Source organism: Procambarus clarkii, chromosome 36, assembly GCF_040958095.1.
Source record: "Procambarus clarkii isolate CNS0578487 chromosome 36, FALCON_Pclarkii_2.0, whole genome shotgun sequence".
NCBI lineage: Eukaryota > Metazoa > Arthropoda > Malacostraca > Decapoda > Cambaridae > Procambarus > Procambarus clarkii.
Genome location: NC_091185.1, coordinates 23,751,855 through 23,771,040, shown reverse-complemented (window position 1 = coordinate 23,771,040; position 19,186 = coordinate 23,751,855). Strand labels below are relative to the sequence as shown.

The window sequence follows — 19,186 nt, the reverse complement described above, 5'->3', positions numbered from 1 at the left end:
TGTTACTGAACCAGTATTTACCCAAGTCTTTCCTAAATCTAAACTTATCCAATTTATATCCATTGTTTCGTGTTCTGTCCTGTGTTGATACTTTTAATACCCTATTAATATCCCCCCGGTTATGTCCATTCATCCACTTGTAAACCTCTATCATGTCACCCCTAACTCTTCGCCTTTCCAGTGAATGCAACTTAAGCTTTGTTAATCTTTCTTCATATGAAAGATTTCTAATTTGGGGAATTAACTTAGTCATCCTACGCTGGACACGTTCAAGTGAATTTATATCCATTCTATAATGTGGCGACCAAAACTGAACTGCATAATCTAAATGGGGCCTAACTAGAGCAAGATATAGCTTGAGAACCACACCAGGTGTCTTGTTACTAACGCTGCGATTAATAAATCCAAGTGTCCGATTTGCCTTATTACGAACATTTATGCATTGATCCTTTTGTTTTAAATTCTTACTAATCATAACTCCCAGATCCCTTTCGCAATCCGACTTCGCAATCACAACACCATCTAGCTCGTATCTTGTAACTCTATCATCATTACCTAACCTCAGAACTTTACATTTATCAGCATTAAACTGCATCTGCCAATCCTTTGACCATTTCAAAACCCTATCTAGATCAACTTGAAGTGATAGTGAGTCCTCCTCCGAATTAATTTCCCTACCGATTTTCGTATCATCGGCAAATTTGCAAATGTTGCTACTCAAACCTGAATCTAAATCATTTATATATATTATAAACAACAGAGGTCCCAGGACAGAGCCTTGAGGCACTCCACTTACAACATTTTCCCACTCTGACTTGATTCCATTTATACTAACTCTCTGTTTCCTTTGGTATAGCCATGCTCTAATCCAGCTTAATATAGCACCCCCAATACCATGAGACTCTATTTTTTTAATCAGTCTTTCATGTGGCACTGTATCAAAAGCTTTGCTAAAGTCAAGGTATACAACATCGCAATCCTTACCACTATCAACTGCCTCAACAATGCTAGAATAAAAAGATAACAAATTTGTTAAACATGAACGGCCATTTATAAAACCATGTTGCGACTCAATTATTAATTTATGTTTTTCAAGATGAAGACGAATTTTATTTGCTATTATAGATTCGAGTAACTTTCCCACAATAGACGTTAGGCTAATTGGTCGATAGTTAGACGCAAGTGATCTATCTCCTTTCTTAAAAACTGGTATCACATTAGCAACTTTCCAAAACTCTGGCACTCTGCCTGACTCTATTGATTTATTAAATATGGTTGACAGTGGGTCACAAAGCTCCTCTTTGCATTCTTTAAGCACCCTAGCAAACACTTCATCCGGCCCTGGGGATTTGTTTGGTTTGAGTTTTACTATTTGTTTAAGAACATCCTCCCTGGTAACTGCTAAACTCGTCAACCTGTCCTCGTCCCCACCCACATAGACTTGTTCGGCTGAAGGCATATTGTTAAGTTCCTCTTTAGTAAATACAGATACAAAATATTTATTAAAAATACTACTCATCTCTTCATCACTATCTGTTATTTGACCTGTCTCAGTTTTTAATGGACCTATCCTTTCCCTAGTCTTAGTACGATATAACTGAAAAAACCCTTTAGGATTTGTCTTTGCTTGCCCTGCTATGCGAACTTCATAGTTTCTTTTTGCTTTCCTTATCTCTTTTTTAACATTTCTAACCAGTTGTACGAATTCCTGTTCTAAAGTGACCTCCCCATTTTTAATCCTTTTGTACCAAGCTCTCTTTTTACCTATAAGGTTCTTCAAATTCTTTGTTATCCACTTTGGGTCATTAGTATACGATCTATTCAATTTGTATGGTATACTACGATCCTGTGCTTTGTTTAGAATATTCTTAAATAAGTTATATATTGAATCCACATCGAAATCCCCATTTAAGTCACCTATCGCTGGGTTCATGTCTCGCTCCAAGACCGGCCCACACCCCATACCCAAGCCTTTCCAATCAATTTGACCCAAAAAATTTCTTAGGCTATTAAAATCAGCTTTTCGAAAATCTGGCACTTTAACAGAATTTTCTCCTACTGGTCTATTCCATTCTATGCTAAATCTGATTTCTTTGTGATCACTGCTCCCTAGCTCACTCCCTATTTCGATGTCATTAATTTGCGTTTCCCTGTTAGTTAACACTAAATCTAAAATATTATTTTCCCGTGTTGGTTCCTTAATGTGTTGCGTAAGAAAGCAATCGTCAATTAATTCTAGAAAATCTTCTGCTTCACTATTCCCTGTTTTGTTCAACCAGTTTATTCCGCTAAAATTAAAGTCACCCATGACATAAATACTGTTAGATCTAGATGCTCTAGATATTTCATCCCATAGATGCTTTGCTTCCATTCTGTCTAAATTTGGTGGCCTATATATTACTCCTATTATAATATTATTAGCTTTTTCGTTTAATTCAATCCAAATAGTTTCTGTGTGTGGCTCTGTTTTGATTCCCTCTTTGAGACTACATTTCAAATTGTCCCTAACATATATGGCTACTCCACCTCCTCGTCTAATATATCTATCTGTGTGAAATAGTTTAAATCCATATATTTGATATTCAGCTAATAGTTCTCTATTTTCTACATTCATCCACGTTTCGGTAAGTGCAATAATATCTATTTTTTCTGTGCAGACAAGAGCATTTAATTCGTTAATTTTTTTAAAATTTTAACTCTTACTCACTCTTACCCACTCTCATACTCACTCTGACTCTTGCTCTCACTCACTCTTACTCTTACACACTCTCAGTCACTCTTACGCACTCTCAGTTACTCTTACTCACTCTTACTCTTACCCACTCTTACTCACTCTCAGTCACTCTTACTCTCCATGTCCCTGTAAACCTGTGTCTCAAGAATATATGTTTTTAGTTATATCAAATGGTTTTAAGGGCATCAGAAATACGTATTTATGTCAAAAGTTACAGTATTACCTTTGTAGCACCATTTTAAAACGTCCACAAACGTTTTGTGTTTACTGGGTAGTACATGTTCTCACAATACAAGTACATTAAGTACTAAGTACAATCAGTGTGAATTAATTGAAGCTATTCCATTTGATAGCAAAGAAATGAATATATTGTAATAATGCATATGTATTACTATTATAATACATCAGGCATATAAATGTATACATAGTACATGCCAATACATAAAGTTTGTTATATACAGTAATGCATAGAATTCAATAATATTCATAGAATTCATATAATCATATTTCAAGAAACATTATATTAGGCTATTCTGCCTTATTTTATACAACGGTATGATCACATCATACACCAATCATACTTGGTGTATGTGGGGTCATAACACATGTGCAGAAGCATGTCTAAAATTAGTTAATTCAGCTTGGACTTCTCAAACTACACCTACAGCTTGGAATAGGTCAGACATAGTGCCGATCCCAAAACCGGAAGATCCAGCTAATCCAAGGCCTATCTCTCTCCAAAGCTGTGCAGCCACGACGGCTGACAGCTAAACTGCACAAGGATATGTATGCCTATAGAAAAGGAGTTGGCACAGTAGAATGTATTACAACTCTGTTTGCCTACCTAAATGACAGACCAGGAATACTGATATTCCTGGACCTCGAGAAAGCCTTAATTTGAACTGGCTAGCACCCCAGCTGTCTGCTGCCTCATCGACAAAGAGGTCAAAGGCAAGCTGCTCTTCTGGGCCAAAAACTGTCTCACAAACAGAGAAGCATGAGTGAAACTTCATAGCAGTCTCTGAATACGAAAGACCTGAAAATGGTACTCTGCAAGGAGACATTCTCAACCCCCTTCTCTTCAACTGTTTAATGGAAATAATAATGAAGCTGAAATTCTTACAACACTGCAGGCTGCTAAACAATGCGGACGACTTTGTCATCATCATAAAAGGAAAGGATGCAGCGTGCTTTGCACCCAAATGCTTAGACTGCATAAGTGAAGAGGCAAAGCAGATTAGTATCACACTTAACCCCACAAAGACAAAATCCATGCCCATAAAAATAGTGAGGCCCAATAATCAACTCAAAGTACAGGGTCAGACAATTGAATGGGTGAACACTTATCAATATCTGGTATAATCTTAAACACAAATTTTAATGCTGAGGTCACTTACTTGCGAGAGAGAACTGCGGCCCAGGTGGCAATCCTCAGGTCACTAACCTTCCTCTCTGTAAGTGCCAATCTGCAAGTCCTTCACACAGTCAGATCAGTGATCGACTATGCTGCACGTGGAATCACAAACCTATCACAACAACAGTGGAGAAACGTTGAAGTAGCACAAAACAATGCAGTCCCTGTGGCACAGTGGTAAGACACTCGCTTGGCGTTCCGCAAGCGCTTTGGCCTGGGTTCAAATCCTGGCCGGGGAGGATTGACGGGGCGCCAAATCCTTAACTGTAGCCTCTGTTCACCCAGCAGTGAATGGGTACCTGGTTGTTAAACGATTCGGCGGGGTCTTATTCCGGGGAAATTAGGGTTAAGGACCTGCCCGAAACGCTACGCTACTAGTGGCTTTGCAAGAATGTAAACTCTTGTTGATTGATTGATTGATTGATGAAGATTAAGCCACCCAAAAGGTGGCACGGGCATGAATAGCCCATAAGTGGTGGCCCTTTTAAGCCATTACCAGTATCAAGAGCTGATACTGGAGATCTGTGGAGGTGCGAATGCACCCTGCATGACGGGAGATGTTTCCCTTATGAATGTGTTAAGATGAAGATTAAGCCACCCAAAAGGTGGCACGGGCATGAATAGCCCGTAAGTGGTGGCCATTTTAAGCCATCACCAGTATCAAGAGCTGATACTGGAGATATGTGGAGGTGCGAATGCACCCTGCATGACGGGAGATGTCTCCCTTGTGAATGTGTTAAGATGAAGATGAAGCCACCCAAAAGGTGGCACGGGCATAAATAGCCCGTAAGTGGTGGCCATTTTAAGCCATCACCAGTATCAATAGATGATACTGGAGATCTGTGGAGGTGCGACTGCACCCAGCGTGACGGGAGATGTCTCCCGGACCAAATGGTGACTAAACTCTTGTATGTAAAACTCTTGTATATATGCTATGAGAGCTGCCCTGGGAGCCCTTATGTGGACCAGGCTTGAAACTCTAAGACTGGAAACGGGTTTGCCCTCTCTTCAAGAAAGAATATCTCAAAGAACAAATACTATTATCAGTAAGATAATTGCTTCCCCTGATCCAGTCCCAGTACGACAGGCCTTGGTGGTTGGACTTTGCCAAAACAATGGTAACTCTTGGGCTGTTAGAGCGGGAAAAGTCCTAAACAGACTACAATTAAAAAGCATGATTCTGGATAGAGGTGATCGACCACACCCAAACTATACTTGTTCCCACTGTGGGAACCTACTTTCAAAATAGTAATAGAAGGTCTTCCGATGAAAAGGGCTGCCTATGATTCAACAATTCTAAGGCGCATCATGGAAAAGCACATGAACAGCAATGCAGTAGCAGGAGCCACCCACATCTTCACAGACGGATCGGTTGACACAGAATATGAGAGTGCTGGCGCTGCTCTTTGCACGGATAGCGAGCAGGCATATTGGAGACTGAGAGGACCAGTATCAGCAACCCAAACTGAGCTGTTTGCTATACAACAGTCGCATATGTGATTACTCAAAACACTCAAAAGGCAATCATACACACAGGTTCAAAAGCTGCACTTCAAATATTAGGAAAAAAGCAATGGAAAGATAACGTGGAAATAATTACCACAATTTTGTATCTAGGAGCAGTATCTAAAGGCAAAGGACTCAACATCACCCTAAACTGGATCCTATCCCATGTTGGAATCACAATAAATGAGAAAGCCGATGAAATTGCTAAATTGGCAACTTGTCATCCAGTGATCCACAAAAAAATCCAAGCTAGCCTAGAGTGCATAAAAAACATCATCACCAAAAAACTCGCACACCTCAACAAAGCCTATCTACACCCGACAGTAGCAGAAGGTTCGCCCTCTGCAATATGATATCTTCATGCCACCAAGTTAGACAGGTTAAATATCCCGAAATTAATTCACAGGGAAATAGCAGTTCTGTTATATAGACTTCGTCTAGGTTACAGATTCAACTGAAAAATTAGTGAACCCAGAGAGTGGGAATGCATCTTCTGCCAAACAATCACAGAAAAGTCAATACTTCACTATCTCCTGGAATGTGAAGACACAAGGACCTCTGAAGAGATTAAGAGTCCCTGAATTTTGCAGTAACTACTCCGAAGCCATCAACACTTCCACTCTTCTGGCAATGAAAAGTGTCTAGCAGCTGGACACCCTCATAAATGCTGTCAAACAATATTCTCCGCCGCGATATCAACCACATAGTAAGGGACTGACGATATAAATGCGAGCACAGCACGTATTATATCCTTTCACGACCAAAGATCACATTCACTCCCCAAAAATCTAACACTTATGGCTATTTATGCCCGTGCCAGCTCTTGGGTGGCTTAATCTTCATCAATCAAACAAAAGCCATTCAACATTTGTCTGATCCTAAAGAGACTACGTAGTGGAGTTTCTAACATAACACGATTTATAATTAATCCTTCAGGATGGCAGATATGCCGGATCAACCGTCCATGTTAAAGTATTTGCTACTGAAGGATGAGGAAGACCCTACAGCACACCTCAATAATGACGAGGATGACGACGATTGCGACTGGCATTAACTCTTCATAGCATGCTTTACGTCGAATATTGAACCCCCATCGGAAAGTTAGTATATTTGTGTTTTAATTTTTGACTTATTAATTTTGAGCTTCAATTATGCCACCTAAGGATTTATAATAAGAATACAGGAAAAGAAAACTGTGTTATGATTTGCATCTTTATCTCACTCCGAGGTAATTATGAACTCTCTAAATTATCCCCAGTTATTTCCTCCCCCAAAACCGTGTCTTTTAGTTAGCCAGCCTCAAGTCTAATTTACTGTTTTACAACGTTACGAAAAGGCATTCACGTATGTCAGATATTATAAATTGGCATAGTTTATATTAGAATTCACAATATTAGATTTTTTATGTAGGTTTAACACGTGGTCTCCTCGAGATATTTGAGACGATGACATTGGCGCTGAATGGCCAGCCCAACGATGTTCTACAGGAAACCAATGAGAGCGCCTACACTGTCTTAGAGTCACACAGTTTCCAGTTTAATGTCCGTAGAGAAGCAATCTTGCCAACAATCATCAGTTCTCCAATGTCTTACTAACGTGCATGTCGTTTAATATTCGTTATACATTCAGCAGCGAGCCTATTAAAGTTGTAATTGGTGGGGTTAGTAATGAGGACGTAGTCCAGCAGAGGGCGGACGAAGTCGAGGAGATTGATGACAAAGTGAAAAAGGATGCGGGCAAAATTAAGAAAAGTGTAGCAAGTACAAACAATATACTCACTACAGTCTCTCATTATCTTAATGGCATAACTAATTAGCACTAACTACACAAGCTATAATCCTATCCCTATTTACAAGTAACATTCTTTCCATCCTGGTTGGAGGAAGCTGAGGTGCAGTTACCGAATATAAGCAAGCGAATTGCGAATAGCCAACAGTACAATTTCCACAGTCAAGAATGAAGCACTCGGCGTATGCAGTTCTAATCGACCCCAAGAGGCTACAGCTTCGACACAGAACAGACAGCAGACTAGGACCGCATTGAGCTACAACGCTCTCCCCAACCCGTTCTCGCACTTTTGTATAGTCAATATTGACTTATTAAATATGTGCATATATGACATACTAAACATACTAGTTTATCTTGAAAAGCTTCATAGAAAACCCCGACCTTACCTAACCTTCTTAGTATGTTAAGATAAGCATCTTATTGCTTCGTAATTACAATTATTACTTAACCTATTATAGGTATAGGTTAAGTAATAATTGTAATTACGAAGCAATAAGATGCTTATCTTAACATACTAAGAAGGTTAGGAAAGGTCGGTGTTTTCTATGAAGCTTTTCAAGGTAAACTAGTAAACTTAACCTATACCTATTATAGGTATAGGTTAAGTAATAATTGTAATTACGAAGCAATAAGATGCTTATCTTAACATACTAAGAAGGTTAGGTAAGGTCGGTGTTTTCTATGAAGCTTTTCAAGGTAAACTAGTATGTTTAGTATGTCACATAAGCACGTATTTAGTAAGTCAATATTGACTGTAAGAAAGTGCGAGAACGGGTTGTTCTCCCACATAGAGCTCCCCGACTAATTCGGCCTCATTTAGCTCTCTGCTCTGCTCCAAGCTCGGTCTCAAAGTCTACGACACTGTTGTATCCAAGACTACTAAATAAATATGAAAACCCACTAAACACTGTGTATCTAATCTACTCAAGAACGTGACATAATCATACGTTACACCAGCAAAAACCGACGAACGTCAGTCACCATATCAAATATTTATGCCAGAAAATTTTCTCTCCTGTCCGTCTTGCGGCGTTTTTGTAGCCTCGAAAGGTCACTTGCAGAGGCACCAATCGACCCATGGTGGCAATAAACACTTCAAATGTTCCGTCTGTGACTGTTCCTTTACACGGAGGGAGAAGCTGAGGGAGCATCTTCGATGTGCTCATGCAATAATCCCAAAATCCCAAAAAGTGGATGAAAAATTTATTGATGTTTCATCTCCCAGTGATTTAACTCCGTTAATGTAACCAATTAGTGGCCTATTAGTTCTGATCATGGTACGAACATTACTTCTGTCCATGGTAATATAAGAACATTACTTCTGTCCATGTAATATAGAAGTAATGTAAGAACATTACTTCTGTCCATGTAATATAGAAGTAATATAAGAACATTACTTCTGACCATGGTAATATAAGAACATTACTTCTGACCATGGTAATAAAAGAACATTACTTCTGTCCATGTAATATAGAAGTAATATAAGAACATTACTTCTGTCCATGTAATATAGAAGTAATATAAGAACATTACTTCTGACCATGGTAATATAGAAGTAATATAAGAACATTACTTCTGACCATGGTAATGTAAGGTTCTTCTTCACTTTTGTTTTTAATGGTCCATTTCAAGTCCACTTTCTCTAGAATCTTGACCAGACTATCCGTCCATGCATTTGTTCCATATTGAAGGTTTCTATGAAGCTTTCTGTGTATGTTGTCTTTGATTAACAGTCTGGCGGTGGTTCAAACAGATTTTGTTGTTATGTTGACTATTCTTTGATCGATCCTATTTTCTAAGACTGGTAAGTTGGTTTCCATTCTTAGATTCTCTCGACACGTCCATAAAGGTGTTCCCAGCATTGCTCTGTGGACATCATTTTGTGACACCTCCAGTTTCTCCCATTGGTTATCACTGATGGATGTAAGAGCAGGAGCAGCATAGTAAATGGATGGCCTAGCTGCTTGAACGTAGTACATTTTAATTACTGGTAGAGATGCACCATCTCTAAGACTTGTCACGGATCGCGAAGCTAAGTGTCTGACTTTGCAACGTTGCTGAAGATATTACATTTCTTAAGTGAATTTTAACTGGCTGTCCATTACGACTTCAAGGTATTGAAAAGAGGTAACCCACTCAATTTCTTGTTCTTGTATTGCAGGTCTGATGTCTTGAGTTCTCATTTTAACGGCCATTGCTTTTGTTTTATTGCTGTTTATTTTCACTTCTATGCGTTCCGCTTCCTTGCTGATGATGTCTAGGCATTTTTGTGCATGGTTCGTAGCGCCTTTGCCATTGATGATGACCATAAAGTCGTCTGCAGAGTTAGGCAGCTTGGCATTTGGTAACTTGAGCTTCATGAATTGTTCCATGAGACAGTTGAAGAGGAAGGTACTTAGCATTCCTCCATGCAGAGTCCCATTTTCCAGTCTCTCCGAGGAGGATGTTTTTCCTTGGAATTTGACTTTAGCTTCTCGGTTAAAGATACATCCTTCGGCAAAGACAAGAGCGTGTCCTTTGATTTCCTTATCCACCAGGCAGCACAGTGCAGCTGGAGCATTGGCTAACTCAAAAGCTTTTTCTAAGTACACAAAAATAAAAATTCCTAGTTTGTCCTTGATTTGATCCAGGAGGGAGGTGAGGCATTCTGGGGTTATCTTGAGGTTATCTTGAGATGATTTCGGGGCTTTAGTGTCCCCGCGGCCCGGTCCTCGACCAGGCCTCCACCCCCAGGAAGCAGCCCGTGACAGCTGACTAACACCCAGGTACCTATTTACTGCTAGGTAACAGGGGCATAGGGTGAAAGAAACTCTGCCCATTGTTTCTCGCCGGCGCCCGGGATCGAACCCGGGACCACAGGATCACAAGTACAGCGTGCTGTCCGCTCGGCCGACCGGCTCCCAGGGGAAGCCGTAGGTTTAGGGGCCCCTACACCTTTTATGTAATCAATAATAATTTGGTGCAGTGCATTGTCTTTCCTTTTAATTCGATTAAGACCCATTTTTTCCGAAGTTTTGGCCAGACAGCTTGTTAATGAGATAGATCTTGGATTTGGGTTTTGGAATGGGAACTTTAATTGCACATTTCCAAGAGAGTGGTCGAGTCCTTGTCACCCATTCTCTGTTGATGAGATTCAAGAAGGCTTCTTCGCCATTTTCTTGGCCAGCATGTTGATTTTGTCGTCACCTGGAGCTTGGTTTTTTAATTTTCTTTGTAGCTCTTCTGAGTTCTTTCAGACTGAAAGGTTGGTCTAGTTCGTCGGGTAAGGCTAAGCATCGTCTATTTTTTTTCCATTATGCTGCTTGAAGTCTTTGTTGGTAAGTTGCTTGATGAAGTTGAGTGGAAATGGTTCTTGAAGTAAATAGATTTGCTATGATTTCTGGTTTTTGCTCTGCATGTACATGATGGAGGCGAAGCAGGGGGCGATTTTCCTTTGGCCTTGTTGATCTGCCTCCAGATGTCATCCAAAGACGTATGCTGATTTAGCTTGGCACACCACTCGAGCCATTTTTATTCTTTTATTTTTGCTGTTTCTTCATGTACATGATCTTGGACAGCTTTAAGAAGTTCTTGATTAGCTTGGGTTCTGTCTCTTCTGAAATTCCTTCGCGCACAATTTAGTCTGTTATGAAGTTCTTTGATCCCATTACAGTAATGCCAATGGTCTTTATGTTGTTGGATAATTGTTTTCTTTTATGGGGATGGAGTGATTTGTTGCTCTATGTATTACATTTACTAAATCTTTTTCCATCTCTTTAGCGTTGTCTGGCGGAGTGTAGTTTTGGTGCCAAATTTCAAGAGATTCCTGAAATTTCGTTCGATCTGCTTTGATAAAATCCCATCAGGGCTCGGGAACTGGAGGTCTGGAGCCAGATTCACGAAAGCACTTACGAACCTGTACATCTTTTCTCAATCTTTGGCGGCTTTGTTTCCAATAATTAAACAGTTAATGAGCTCCGAAGCACAAGGAGGATGTTTATAACAATAACAACAGTTGAATGGGAAGTTTTCATGCTTGTAAACTGTTTAATAAATGTAACAAAGCCGTCAAAGATTGAGGAAAGATTTACACGTTCGCAATTGCTTGCGTAAGTGCTTTCGTGAATCTGGCATCTGGGTGGTAGAGCTATATTAATAACTGTTCTTGTATCAATGTGGTCACTAGTCAGTGCGTAGTAAACTGACCAATAACACAACTCATAAATACTGGTGGAGAAAAACGTGAGATCTAGCTTCCAATATGAGTTGTTCCGTCGAGTTAAGTAGACGGACTTCAGGCACTTCATCTAAAAGGTGTTCGATATGACTTCTATTGGCTTCGGTTCTTGGAGAATCACGCAGCAATTTATTATGTGATAATGCGGAATCTCCTTCTTATATGGCAAACAATGATGCGATATTGAATGTTTACCATAAAATTGTTCGGTTTGGTTTTTATGACGTCACTTGCCCGTGACCAAACCACTCATCAGAAGATGACGATTCGGTCCAGAACGAACCGAAACATCGCCGTTTCGTCATCTTCTTATGTGTGGTTTGATTACCATATCTTCAGCCACGTTATTGTGACTCTTCGTCTGCGTCACTTGTCCATGGCCACCGTTAATGTTATAATATCTGTAATTGGTCACCGTAAAATTATAATATCTGTAATTGGTCACCGTAAAGTTATAATATCTGTAATTGGTCACCGTAAAGTTATAATATCTGTAATTGGCCACCGTAAATGTCATAATATCTGTAATTGGCCATCGTAAATGTTATAATATCTGAAATTAAGTATAATGAAACAAAATAATGGAAGAAACGTTTTTATTACAAATTGTTTGAAATCTTTTTACTGTTTGTGAGTTAAAGGCTATCAAATTTGTCATCCGAAGTTTTTAACACATAACAGGTATTTATTGAATTAAATAAATGACTGAGCCATTGTTCAATTTAATTACAACTAATGCTTATTAAAATAATAATAAATTCAAAGGATGAAATTATTCAAAATTAACCTAATTAAATTAAATCACCATCATCAGAGTTTTCGAATTTTTATATCATGTAAGAAAATTTGATATTATTTGTCTCGCCTTTCTAAACATTGGGTACCATAACCTAGGTAATTCTAGCAAATATGACAAAGCTACGAGCAATTGGTACATTTGTTGATACACGACTGTAATGAGCCTTAACTGATCTACCTGAAATAATTTTTTTTGCTTCAACTGAGCTACCAGAGTAAACCACTGAAGCAAAGAAAATGGTCTGTATGCCAATGTTTGGCATGATTTACCTATGCCTAATTATACATAGATATTTAATACAATAACATTGACTTATATGTGAGAATTTTTTTTAATTCTATGTTAAAATTGATGAATGTGTCTCTAAGGGCAGTCCGTCCTCGCATACAAAGATCCAAGCTCGTTAATCCAGTCACCAAACCCCCTGTTTATGAATGAAAAGCAATTTACACATGACTCACAACTGATGAGGTCCGAACACTTCCGGAACAAGTGCTTCATTCACGTCCTCTGTTCGAATTATAATTCTATAAATGCTTCACCCACGTACTTCAAATACATATAATCGCCAACAAAACTTAAACACTTAACCTAACCTAACCTTCGTCTAACTATATATATAATTGTTATGTATTACTATATATATATATATATATATATATATATATATATATATATATATATATATATATATATATATATATATATATATATATATGAGAACAAACCAATTTTTAATATACAGTATGTTAAAATTGCTGAATACGTCTGGGGAGGACGTCCGCTGCTTTAAACAGTCTAGTGTGTGGACGGATGAGAATGTACTCTAAGGTAGTCTCGTTAACGAGCCTGGCCTGAGTATACAGCTTGAAATACAGATAATTGTAAACGGAATCAAAACAACAAACATAATTTAGGCAAACTAAATACCAAAATATAATCATAACATTATTAATATATACGTAGCAAAAATTACGATTTTGAATACACATTATGGAAACATTGATGAGTCTTTGGAATTGGCGGTTGCCAGACAAACCCAGCCCGAGGACGGGTTGGAAGAATGGTCAGTTAGTTACCGGGTGACAGTGTCGCCACATGGTCGTTCTTGCCCGTGACTTTCGGTACAGCAAGACGACCAAGTGGTAGAACGGGCGATCACAAATACAGAGTCGGGCGAGTTCACGTGATCTCCAAAACACGTGTAAGGAGCCAGTAGTTTCTTCATATAATAGTTGAAATTGTCTGGCCATTCCCAACGCCATAACTCCAGCAGGTAATTAGTTCCTTAATATGTATTTGTTTATTCAGAAGTTACTAGACATTAATTCACCCCTCATTTGATGCATTCCTTCCAACTTTTTCATTCTTCCGAATGGTGAGCCCAAACTGTTACTCGAAGTGCACTAGAGCGTGAGAGTCCCCTGGTGTGTACGTGAGCGCCCTGGTACGTGAGTGAGCGCCCTAGTGCGTGAGTGGCCTAGTGCGTGCGTCAGAGTCCTGATGCGTGAGTGAGTGCCTTAGTGCGTGAGTGCCCTGGTGCGTACGTAAGCGCCCTAGTGCGTGCGTGAGTGCCTTGCTGCCTACGTGAGCGCCCTGGTGCCTACGTAAGCGCCCCGGTGCGTGAGTGCCCAGATATGAGCGACCTAGTCTTGGTGCACGAGAGTATTCTTGTGCGTGAGTGTCCTGTTGAATGAGCCCCTTAGTGCGAGAGTATCCTGTTGAGTGAGCCTTTTAGTGCGTGAGTGTCCCCTGGTGTGTGAATAGCCCTGGTGCGTGAGCGCCCTACTGTGTGAGTTTTCTGGTGCACGAGAGTACCAGTCCGTGAGTGACCTAGTCAGGGTGTCAGGGCACGCGCGCCCGTGTGTGCGTGTGTACTCACCTAATTGTGCTTGTGGGGGTTGAGCTCTGGCTCTTTGGTCCCGTCAATCAACAGGTGTACAGGTTCCTGAGCCTACTGGGCTCTATCATATCTACACTTGAAACTGTGTATGGAGTCAGCCTCCACCACATCCTAATGCATTCCATTTGTCAATCACTGACACTAAAAAAGTTCTTTCTAATATCTCTGTGGCTCATTTGGGCACTCGGTTTCCGCCTGTGTCCTCTAGTGCGTGTGACCCTTGTGTTAAACAGCCTGTCTTTATCTACCCTATCGATTCCTCTGAGAATCTTGAAAGTGGTGATCATGTCCCCCCATAACTCTTCTGTCTTCCATCGAAGTTAGGTTTAATTCCCGTAGTCTCTCCTCGTAGCTCATACCTCTCAGCTCGGGTACTAGTCTGGTGGCAAACCTTTGAACCTTTTCCAGTTTAATCTTATGCTTGACTAGATATGGACTCCATGCTGGAGCCGCATACTCCAGGATTGACCTGACATATGTGGTATATAATGTTCTGAAAGATTCCTTACACAAGTTTTTAAACGCCGTTCTTATCTTAGCCAACCTGGCATATGCCGCTGATGTTATCCTCTTGATATGAGCTAAAGAAAACAGGTCTGGCGTGATATCAACCCCCAGGTCTTTCTCTCTGACTCTTGAAGTATTTCATCTCCCAAATGATACCTTGTATCTGGTCTCTTGCTTCTTACCTCTATCTTCATTACATTACATTTGCTTGGGTTAAACTCTAACAACCATTTGTTCGACCATTCCTGGAGCTTGTCCAGGTCTTTTTGAAGCCTCAAGTTGTCCTCCTCTGTCTTAATCCTTCTCATAATTTTAGCGTCGTCAGCAAACATTGAGAGGAATGAGTCTATACCCTCTGGGAGATCATTTACATATATCAGAAACAGGATAGGTTTGAGTACAGAGCCCTGTGGGACTCCACTGGTGACTTCACGCCAATCTGAGGTCTCACCCCTCACTGTAACTCTCTGCTTCCTATTGCTTAGGTACTCCCTTATCCACTGGAGCGCCCTACCAGTTACTCCTGCCGGTTTCTCCAGCCTATTCATCAGCCTTTTATGGGGTACTGTGTCAAAGGCTTTTCGACAGTCCAAAAAAATGCAGTCCGCCCATCCTTCTCTTTCTTGCTTAATCTTTGTCACCTGATCGTAGAATTCTATTAAGCCTGTAAGGCAAGATTTACTCTCCCCTGAACCTATGTTGATGGGTTGTCACGAAGTCCCTTCTCTTTAGATGTTACTCGTTTTTTTTTCACGATCTTCTCCATCACCTTGCGTGGTATACAAGTTAAGGACACTGGCCTGTAGTTCAGTGCCTTTTGTCTGTCACCCTTTTTGTATATTGGGACTACATTAGCAGTCTTCCATATTTCTGGTAGGTCTCCCGTTTTCAGTGACTACTATACACAATGTAGAGTGGCAAACAAAGTGCTCCTGCACACTTTCAATACCTATGGTGAGATTCCGTCCGGCCCAACAGTTTTTCTCACGTCCAGCTCCAACAGGTGCTTCTTGACCTCATCTCTAGAAATTTCGAACGCTTCCTAGGTCACCTGGTTTGCTGCCACCTCTCCTAGCACCGTGACCTCTCCATGGTCTATTGTAAAGACCTCCTAGAACCTTTTGTTGAGTTCTTTACACACCTCTTTGTCATTCTCTATGTACCTGTCCTTACCCGTCCTAAGTTTCATCACCTGTTCCTTCACTGTTGTTTTCCTCCTGATGTGACTGTGTAGTAGCATTGGTTCGGTCTTGTCTTTATTAGCTATGTCATTTTCATACCTTTTCTCGGCTGCTCTTCTCTCACTAACATACTCGTTCCTGGTTCTCTGGTATCTCTCTACTTTCTGGTGTTCTGTTATTACGGAAGTTCCTCCATGCCCTTTTGTTCAGCTCCTTTGCTTTCACACATTCCCTATTGTTATGATCCCAGGCAGCCGAAAAACGAGTCTCCCCTTTGAGAATTATTCTATCAAGCCTGACCTGACTAGAAGGTCTAGGAAATATAGAGGTGAAGATACAGATGTAAAATAGTTGGTTGGATATGATGAACAATTTGAGATTATGGGCAGTGAATAAGAAAATAGATGAATGACTGGTTTGGAGATAAGGATAATTTGCTGGAGGCGTGAGGCTTGCTTCTGGAGGGCTTTCATCTCACTTGAATGCCAGACATCGCAAGGGGAAGCCGTGCTCCATTTGAGCTCCCGTCAGAAAGGAACCCGTAGTGATACATCTCCAAGAGAGAAGTGTGCAGACGTTCCAGCTGTGGAATCGAGCTGGGAACGTTGTGGTCTCAAGTCCTGGACGGCGAGGAGTGTTTATTAAACCGCCCAGAGACATTATCGTGGGCCGTGGGAGTGCCCTGACCAGACTCCGTCAGAGGGAGGAGCGCCCTCGACCAGGCAATTTGTGGTAAGCACGATTTTGAGCCAGTCTATAGCGATTACTTGTAGTTGGTCGTGTGCCTAGCGACAGTAGCAATGTTTATTGATAAGTTAGACATGTTTTGATAAGGCAGAAGGCATAAAATAAGAGACTGGAGAGGGAGGAACGTCCTGGAGGGCGGAGCGACATCCATCTCCTCTGAGCGCTGGCAAGTGACTGAGGGAGCCCAGCTCATCAGGGTTGCCAGATCCAAATTGCTAAAAGTAGCAAGCTGACAGTCAAAAAGTAGCGAATTTGCAAGTAGAGTAGCCCAATTTTTTAGTCAAATCGAATCAAATCAAATGTTTATTCAGGTAAAAGTACATACAAGATGAGTTACAAACACAATGTTAGATTTCTAGATAGCGACAGTACATACAGACAGATGACATTCAAATTTAGTAAGTTTATCTTCCTCCTTTGATAGAACAGACTTGATGCTCATCTGCTGATGACTTACCTCCGATATATTTTGTCTGTGTTTTAATGTTTCACTGTGTTTCTTTAAACCACTTCTATGAGCTCTTATCTCAGTTCTACAAACTTTACAATATGCCTCATTTCCATGTTCTTTCACTTCAGCCAACCACTTTCCAAACACGGGATCATTCAGCCAGGACATCTGAAACGCTTTCTGGTATTTAGACCACTTCCCCATTTTACACTTCTTTATCTTAACACTTAAGCAAATTCTAAAAGTAACAGCAGTAACTTCTTTTCTATATGCGGTAACTTGTGTCGAACTATCCTCCTGGAGGTCAGACCCACACTAACAATGAAAGCACAGATGAAGGTGCCAAGTTCACTGTATGCTAATCCGCTCTAACGACAGTCATTTGATTCTTGGAAACACCTAAAGAGAAACCTAATATTTATAGTAGGCAACAGTGGGAGGTCACTTAACATAGACAGTACCCGGGATGAAGTATTAATGGCAATTAAGGTTGGGAAATATATAGCCCCTGGGGAGGATTATCTTGCCTTGCGGTTACTTTTTCTTTGGGAAGTTCCTAGGATCAACGTTCCCAGGGGATCGGTCTCTGACCTGGCCTCCTGCGGTAAGTGGTCTATTCAATCAAGCTGTTGGACGCGGCTGTGATTTGTACACATGACATTATAAAAAGCATAAAAATCAGCATTGAGTTTCTTAACATTAATAGTCCAAAATAGACCAACTTGTTTTTAAAGTAGCCCAAAAAGTAGCAAGTAGCGAAATTAAAAATTTGGGAGCGCAGGGCTCTGAAAAGTAGCCCAATTCGCTACTTGTAGCCCAATCTGGCATCCCTGCAGCTCATGGCGGTGGAGGACCTTCCCAGAGTGAGTGAGGAACGCCGGCCAAGGCGGAGTATGGACCAGCCCAAAATGGGGAAGTCCACTCTCACAGTATGTAGAGAGCAGATAGATGTTGGAGGCAAACATAGTGTGTGGTCATTTTTCTTTGTGTTTAAGGGGAAACATTTTTATTGGAGTGTCAATGGGTTGAAGGTTTGTCTTTGGGGAAGAAGTTGCCGAGAACTTTGAAGCCAGCACAGAGGGAGTAGTTGATGAGACTCCAAGGTAGTGGAGCAGAGGACCTCGAGCTGTGAGGAGCAGCAGTGAAGAGGAGTGTCACATGCTTCTGTAGAGGTGGTGAAGCACCATAGTTGTTCGAAGAAACTTCATGGTGTAGCAGCCAGGAGAGCTGTGGAGGACCCTAGTAGAAGTGGCGGAGCACCGTAGTTGCTCAAGGAAAACTTCATGGTGTATCAGCCTGGAGGAACTGCAGAGGATCCTGATAGTTAAGCCCAGAAGAACCTGAAGATATCAGGGTAGTGAACTTCCAGATGTGGAAGGGAAGTTCTAAATGATTACTTGTAAGGAGGTGATAGAGCGTTTGGTTGTCATTAGCATGCAAGATGCAGTGAAAGGCGAGTGGTAGTTTGCCATTTTTGTACCAAGGAGTTTACACTGAAGTATAGAGTTACAGTCGTAGGCTGGATTACCTAGAAATGTATGTGTTCTAGGACTGATTGGGTGATCGATTGATCATTGTTGTTTATCAAGGAACATTTATACTGATATGTTATTGCATTCATATGCTGATTTTCCTTGTACATGTTTATAGACATGTATTCTCTTGCTGATAGTGCAACATTGTATTATAGGACTTGACCTACTTGAGGAGGTTGGTAATATTAGGTGGTGAACCAGGAGATAGGATACCACTTGGTAAGCTGATGATAGAGTTCTGATGGTGTTGGAGTGCAACCTGACTGAAACAGTATAGTGTGTAGGATTCATTATTATTATTATTATATGTGTGTATGTGTTTGGTCCAGTAAATGTATTCAAATTTGCTGGTGTTTGCCCTTGTCATAGTGAGGCTTCCGAGGAGGTAGTAAAGGAGGAGAGAGA

The 19,186-nt window shown here is 40.7% G+C and overlaps 1 protein-coding gene across 2 annotated transcripts in view; it reads left to right on the top strand.

Annotated features, from left to right (window-relative positions):
- The first annotated feature begins 13,469 nt into the window (after positions 1 to 13,469).
- The window catches only part of LOC123756156 (protein CLP1 homolog), a 60,288-nt gene continuing 54,571 nt past the window's right edge, over positions 13,470 to 19,186 (top strand). The window contains exon 1 of one of the 2 annotated variants that reach the window (XM_069336576.1): positions 13,470 to 13,733. The gene's annotated coding sequence lies outside the window, so the exon portion shown is untranslated. The remainder of the gene's footprint in view (positions 13,734 to 19,186) is intronic. The other variant, XM_045739222.2, reaches the window with a different exon arrangement.